Here is a 7305-nt window from a genome sequence, read left to right as displayed (position 1 = left end):
CATACTGTACGGTCTGGTCTCTATATTAGACAGCTTTCTCTTGCTCTAACAAAAACCAAGAATGGATACTTTATAAAGATATGAGGTTCACTTAGAATAGAGTCAGTGATTTGGCAGCCCCTGTGACTAAACTTTGGTGAGGTTCATCACAACATGGTGAATGCCATCATGGTGGGAAGACCTGCATGGGATAGATATTGCATGGCCAGGAACCTGGGGAGAGACCATTCTTGCTCTTTTTGTAACAACCCACTCTCACAGGAACAAATGAGGGCCCATGTGAAGTGCATTACTCCCTCCCAAGGGCCTCATCTCCAGCGACTGAAATACCTCACACTAGGCCCCACCTCTTCTAGGTTCTACCACCTCAACACTGCCACACTGAGGACCAAGCCTTCAGCCTATGAAGCTTTGGGGGACAAACACATCCAACAAAGCCAACAATATAAGAGCAGTTTGTCCCAGTCTATAGTAAGTATGTATGTGGGGACAGGGGAAGATTGCTCATAGAAGTCACTGGAGGCAGCCAGAGCCACCATTCCAGAACCTCTCTGATGCCACACTTGTCATCATGGCACTCTGCGTGCCAACCCTGAAGAGCCATCTGGTGGCTCTCATTTGTTTGAGAGAAGGCAAATGAGCCATGACGGCCTCAAATGGTTTTTTTGTCCCCACCCCAACCACCAGCCAGAAACTTCTGGCTTTTATCAAGCCTTTTGGCTTGCTTTAGTGTAGCTGCCCTGGTCACGTTGAGTGGCATATTTTTTGCTTTCACATAAGTCTCCCATGCAAGCTTTCAGGTTTCTTACAAAGAGCTAGAAGGGAAAATAGATAGTGATACTAAGGAGGCATGGAAGTGGAGAGAAAGGGTCAGGAGGGGGAAGAAGGATATATAGTTAGAAGTACAGAAATCTAGAGTGCCTGACACATTTAGAAAATTGTGGGTGGCATGTAATGCTGGTGACATTTGGTGGAGTCCCTGTGGTCTGTCTCTAGCCTGGATGTTTAGAGCATGAGTCCTATCTCAGGTGAGCCAGGCCTCATGGGGCACTCTGGGTTGCCCCAGAATAAAAGTGAGTTTGGCTCTGGTTTCAGCTGCCAAGCCCTGGCCCAGAATGGAGACTGGGCCTTTCCAGTGGCCATGGGGCTTCTCTGTCTCCTCATGTTCTACAGCCTTATTTCCATGAATATATCAGACCCAGGCATCTTGCATGGAGGTAAGGCCTCAGAACCTGGGAGAAGAATGTGGCACTCCAAGGGCTGATGACTACAGGGATTATTTCTACAGTGCTCACCCCACCTAGGGCCTCAGGATCCCTTCCCTCCATGTCATCATTAATTAGTCCTTGGCACTTCATTTCCCAAGCCACTGAGGTACAAAAAAACAGAATTCTGGAGGTTTTCCAGTTGCTTTAGGAGAGAAGACCAGGCAGGCTGGCAAGAGAGGCCAGCAGGCTCTTCCAAACCACGCAATTGATCCTAACTCCTTCCCATTTCACACATGTCTCCAAGCACAGATCACTATTCCAAAGGGTGGAGCTCCATAGAGAGCTCTTCTGGCTGGAAACCCCTTCTCTCTGACTGCAAGCCCATGTGAGTGGTCAGCTTGCTCAACTGGGACTGGGATTCCTCTTCCCACCTCCTCCCCACCCTCTTGTTGCCCAGTGATTTTATAGGGCTGCCCCAAGCAGCAGATGATGGAAGGGCCTCCTTCCACTGCACAAATCCTTCCCATGCCAGGCTCTGTTGAGCAGGACCTGGAGGCACCCTATATGGCACAGGTGAACAACTAATCTTTCCCAATGCCATGGTGTGCCAAATGTAATTTCCACCACCTGCCCCAAACCTTCCACTGTGAGAGTTGCAAGATCTGTGTGGAGGTGAGTACTCCTCCTCTCTCTCCACTTACTAACCCATCCCCAGTCACCTGGCCAGGGCCAGGAAGCTCCATCATAAATGTGCTAGGGGTGGGTATGAGACCATCATTATGCACTTCTAAAAGTGGCTCTTAGCCACTGTTGGCCACTTACATATGTTATCACACCAGTCCTGAGAGGCTGGTGTTGCTTGCACAGGTGCTGATATGCAATGAGTATCCCATCCGTGCTGACTGGGTGGAGTCAAGGGTAGGAAAGGCAATGACTGACCCACCACCTGGCTTGCTGATACTATATACCCAGACCTTTAGGCCAGCTGCTGCCCTGTTGTGGGGATCTTTGCCTGTCCCACTCTGGGTGTCCCAGTTGGAGGGTTTCCTGGGTTCTGAGTGCTTTTCTCTTGTGTGCACATCCTGCCCTGGTTTACAAGTGCACAAGGCTGGCTGGGCAAGAGTGTTTCCTTCATCCTTATCCAGTATCTGAGAAAATAGAGGCCCAGAGTTATTCTACATTCTGCTCCAAGTGACACCAGGCAGGTAGGTCTTGTCTCTAAAGACCTCAGTCATGACAGGTGACCTGATGAGCCATGGAGTCCTAACTGTTCTCTAGCAATGGAAATGCCGCTTTCTCCCTGGAGATGAGAGCTCAAGTGTAGGGCCAACAGCAAGTGGCCTAGAGGGCTGGGTTATGGGAGGCCTCAGGATTTGGGGGTGCTGGAGGCCAGGCCAGATAGACCCTCAGTGCTGCCTCCTCTACTCTAGGAATTTGACCACCACTGCAGGTGGGTAAACAACTGCTTGGGGCACCACAACATCAGGCTCTACATGCTGCTCCTCCTCTCATTGTGCCTCTACCTGGGTGCCATGCTGGCTAGCTGTGGGGTATTCTTGTTACAGAAGAGGCACATGCCCTTCATGGACAGAGCCATGACATATCCACACAGTCCTAAGGGCCAAATTGGGACCAGCTCTGGTGGAGGGGAGAGAGGGGGTGGACAGCCAAGGGGCTGGGTAACTGAGGGTGGGGCTGACTGGGCGGGGCTATAGGGAGAAGTCAGTTGGGAGGACCATTGGTGGACCCGTTGAAGGCCTGTGGAGTTGAGAATGGGGGGTGGGGGCACGGAGTGGGGGAATGAAGGTTGAACAGAGACAGGAGGGACCACAGTGTGGTGGGGTGAGGTTCGGCTTGGGTGTACTGGACTAATGGTCCAGTCCAAGGAGGAAGAGCAGGTGGGTGGGGCTAGCTGGGATGTGACCAGGGAAGGGAGGAGTCTGTGGAAAGGTGGGGCCAGGGAGGAACTGTCCACTGGCTTGGATTCTTAGCCTTTTGCACAGCATCATAGTGGCTGTATCCGCCACCGGCCTCCTGCTGCCACTCATCCTGCAGCTGCTCATCAAGGCCAGAGCTGTGAGCACCGCAAGGCGCCCCTATGAGACCCAGGTAAGGGGGACCAAGTGTGTGTGCCCTGATACCCAGATGGGAGGCGACACCTTCCACCTCTGCCACTAGGCACTATCTGTGCTTTCTCCACTGCCCTTGGCCCTGATGGTGCCCCTGAGTCCTTCTGGACCCACCTCTTAAAATGAAGCTCAGATCTCTCCTCCCCCTAGAGCTGGTTGGCCATGCTCCCTCCTGGGCACATTGCATTGAAAGCCTTGAAAGCCGACTGGGTTATTTGAAGAATGGGTATAGACATGAGTACGTTCATCTGCATTTGTTTTGATAAACAACCTATAATCAGAATAATACTGGGAGACACCCAGAAGCACTCTTGAGAAGGAGTAGGTCCTGAGTGGTGTAGCAGATTGGAAGAAACTGGGAGTTTGGCGAGGCTGGAGTTGTAGAGTACTCGGTGTGTCCTAGGTGTGATTTTGGAGAGGCAGAGGCCAGGATGCACTGCCTGTGAGAGACACACCTTTGTAAAAAGGCATGGAAACATGGAAGTAAGGGGTTAACAGAATGATGAAGAAATGAATTTAATTCAAGCACAGGGTGGCATGAACAATGAGGATGACCCCATGGGGTACCATTAGAAAGGCCCAGAAAGTCAAGCATTGAATTTCATTTTAATGTAGTGAAAAAACCTGGGAACCATGATAAAATTTCTAAAAAATATCGTTTATTGAGGAATAATTCACAAATAGTAAAAGTCACCCTTTTTAGTCTTTAGTTAGGGTTTTTTGTACTCTCCACAATGATCAAAGTTAGACTAGTTTTATTGCCCCAGAGAATCCTTCTATCTCTTGTTGTCAGTTTCTCTCCCTACATCCTTGTGGTTTTTCTCTTCCCACAATCATGTATAAATGGAGTTGTTGCCATTTTAGTCTGACTTCATTCATTTAGCACAATGCATTCATCTATGTTGTTGTTCATATCACTAGTTTATTTCCTTTTACTTCTGTGTAGTAGTGTATGGATGCCCCATATATTATTTATACATTCACCCATTGAAGGATCTTTACATTGTATCTTGTTTTGGAGCAGCATTTATGTTTTTTGTTTGTTTGTTTTGTACCAGGGGTTGATCCCATGGGTGCTTAATCACTGAGCAACATCCTCAGCTCCCTTTATTTTTTTCTTTTTGATTTTTTTTTTTTAATTTTGAGACAAGTTTCTCACTAAATTGCTTAAGGCCTCACTAAGTTACAGAGGCTTGCTTTGAACTTGAATTCTCCTGCCTCAGCCTCCCAAGCTGCTGAGATTATAGGCATGGGCCATTGAACTCAACTAGTTTGGGGCAGTTACAAATAAAGCTGTTATTTACAAGAATCCATCCTGTGGTTCTTCCAGCCCCAGGTTAGGCCATAACCATCTTCCTCTGCTCAGAATAAGGCAGGATCTTCCAAGTCCAGGATCCCCAGTCTCAAGGGACTTAAATGTGGTCTGACTGTGGAATTCAACAGACAGGGATCCTTTCCGTTATTTGCAGCACCCATTTCAGGCACTGGTTCCATGCTCCAACTGTCATTGCCTCCCTCTCCACTCCCTGACTGCAGCTCCTCCTAGAGTCATTTGCTTGGTGGTTGGAAGAACACATAAGTCTAAATCACACATCTAGAACTGACCAGCAGGGAGATCTTGGCTATGCTACTTAGCCCCCTGGTCACTCAGTTTCCCTATCTGTAAAACAGGGAAATGTGGGTTAATTCATGTGAGACACATAGAGCAGTGGCTGGTACTAGAAAGTGCCCTACCTGCTGCTGTTACTGTTACTACCATTCCTTCTTGGGGTCAGCTACGCATGTTTGTGTCTCATCTTAAAAGCCAAGCAATTCCCAACCTTAACGTCCCAGGTCTCCACTCCACTTGATGTACCCTCTGTGCCTTATTCCCTGAAAGAGTTGACAGTGCTCACTAGCTCCACCCTTCACTTCCTGGCCCATATCAGCCCAGACCCTGCCCTTGCTGTCATGATGATGTTCTCATCAAGGGGCAGAGCCAGCAGACATTCTTCGGACTACTCTCTCTGGACTAGTCACAGCTTCTAAAGCCAGAAGGAGCTGAAATAGCCCTCTTGCATGTCTTAGTGTTTAATGCTCTGGGCTTCTCTGCATGTACTGGGTGCTGTGAGCTGGATCGCCTACATGTGTCCCATGATACCCTCTCTCTGCATTACCCTGGCCATAACCCATGGTGCTCAGGGCCTCATATTACAGCTGCCCTTACCATCCTGCAAGTAGGCTGGCTGTGCTGTTTACAGTGTGTTTTCAACCCACAGTAAAGTTATTAGACTTTATTTTTTTGCTACTGGATATTGAACCCAGGGGCACTTTACCACTTAGCTATATCCCCAGTTCGTTCCATTTTTTATTTTCAAACCAGGTCTCACTAAGTTTTTGAGGCTGGTCTCAAACTTGTGATTCTCCCACCTCAGTGTCCTGGGTTTCTGGGATTACATGCTTATGCCACCATGCCTGGTTTGACTGAGACATTTTTGATGCCCTGAAATATTTCTGGCTGGGGGTGTATCTGAGTGGTAGAGCATGTGCTTAGCATGTGCAAGGCCCTGGGTTCTTCAATCCCCAGCACACAAAGAAAATTAATATTAACAAATGAGTAAACTAACAAAGGAAAGAACCAACCTTTGATATAGAAGAAAAGAGATAAAGGTACTGAGAGAATCTTGTTGCCCTGATCCCTCCAAGTTAAGGGAAAGAAGGAGAGGTAACAGGAAGTTGGGCAGAAGATGAGGCAAGAAGAAGATGCCACTTGATTTTGGTCCTGTGGGTGTGAAGGGTATTTGAGACACAGAATGAGAGCAGGAGCCCCAGCAATGGAGCCAGTATCAGAGGCTGGTCTGGGTGCTTTCAGAGCTGTAGGATTCTATTCATGTCTGATAGGGTTCCATGTGGGGAGAGGAAGGTATTCAACTTTAGTGCTCAGTTCTTAAAATTTTATTAATTATCATTCCTTTCAGCATTTTTCTATACCTTATATACAATCCACATTTTTTATACTTATCTAATCAAACATTCTTTCTCTAAATTTAAAAATTCTGTAATTTTTTTTTAATACTCTGCCATTATTATTTTTTTTTCTGGTAGTAGGGATTAAACCCAGAGGTACTTTCCACTGAAGCTACATCCCCAATCCTTGCTATATTTCATTTTGAGATAAGGTCTCACTAAGTTGCTGAGAGCCTTGCTAAGTTGTTGAGGCTTGGCCTTGAACTTGTGATCCTCCTGCCTCAGCCTCCCAAATCACTGGGATTACAAGTGGGTGCCACTGCACCTGGCAGAATGCTAATTTCTTCAGTGCTGCGAACAACTTAAGGGAGGCAGAACCTGATAGAGCACAATGGTTTATGTTGTTTTTTGGGCATATTCAAGAGCTGTTCTGATGTGGAATCCTCTTTCCTTCTAGTGAAAAATAGTGTTGAATATCAGAGTCTTCATGTGTGGGCAATGGGAGAGTTGGGGATAGACAAAGGTGCTACTGGGACACTTGCCATTCTTCCAGAATATTTGCTGGCTAAAGCTCTTGAAGCTGGAGTGAGACTCAACCTTGTCTGGGAGTAGGAGGGGGGCAAAGCTGATGGATGAAGTCAGCAGGAGGAGAGAGTAGGACAAGGGGGAGTAGAAGCCAGTCAGTGTCCAAGGTAAATAAATAAAGACATACAGCCTAGGTCTCCAGCTCAGGTCTCCCCAAGGAGTGGATCAGGTGGTGTGCATTGAAACAAGGCTGTCTGTGGGCTGCACATGTATTGGGAGAAGGCCCTCAGGTTGGACTGGCTCTGACGCTGAAGCACTTGGAGTGTAAGGAGGGGGATTATGGACCTGGAGGGTGAAGGGTCCAGGTCACAGGGCTTCACAGCACACTGAAGTGTCCCTGGATAGATAAAAAGAAAAGACTGAACTACTAACTTGGTTGGCCTTGGACCAGTCTCTTACCTCTCTGGGTTCCAGTTTCCTTAGCTTATTAAGAATTG

The 7305-nt window shown here is 47.7% G+C and overlaps 1 pseudogene; it reads left to right on the top strand.

The window, feature by feature from the left end:
* The first annotated feature begins 1042 nt into the window (after positions 1–1042).
* On the top strand, positions 1043–6895 carry LOC113195062 (palmitoyltransferase ZDHHC19-like; annotated as a pseudogene).
* Positions 6896–7305: the final 410 nt, after the last annotated feature.

The sequence above is a fragment of the Urocitellus parryii genome, chromosome 2 (assembly GCF_045843805.1).
Source record: "Urocitellus parryii isolate mUroPar1 chromosome 2, mUroPar1.hap1, whole genome shotgun sequence".
Lineage (NCBI taxonomy): Eukaryota > Metazoa > Chordata > Mammalia > Rodentia > Sciuridae > Urocitellus > Urocitellus parryii.
Note: the sequence above shows the minus strand (reverse complement) of the source record. Positions and strands in the feature narration are given on the sequence as shown.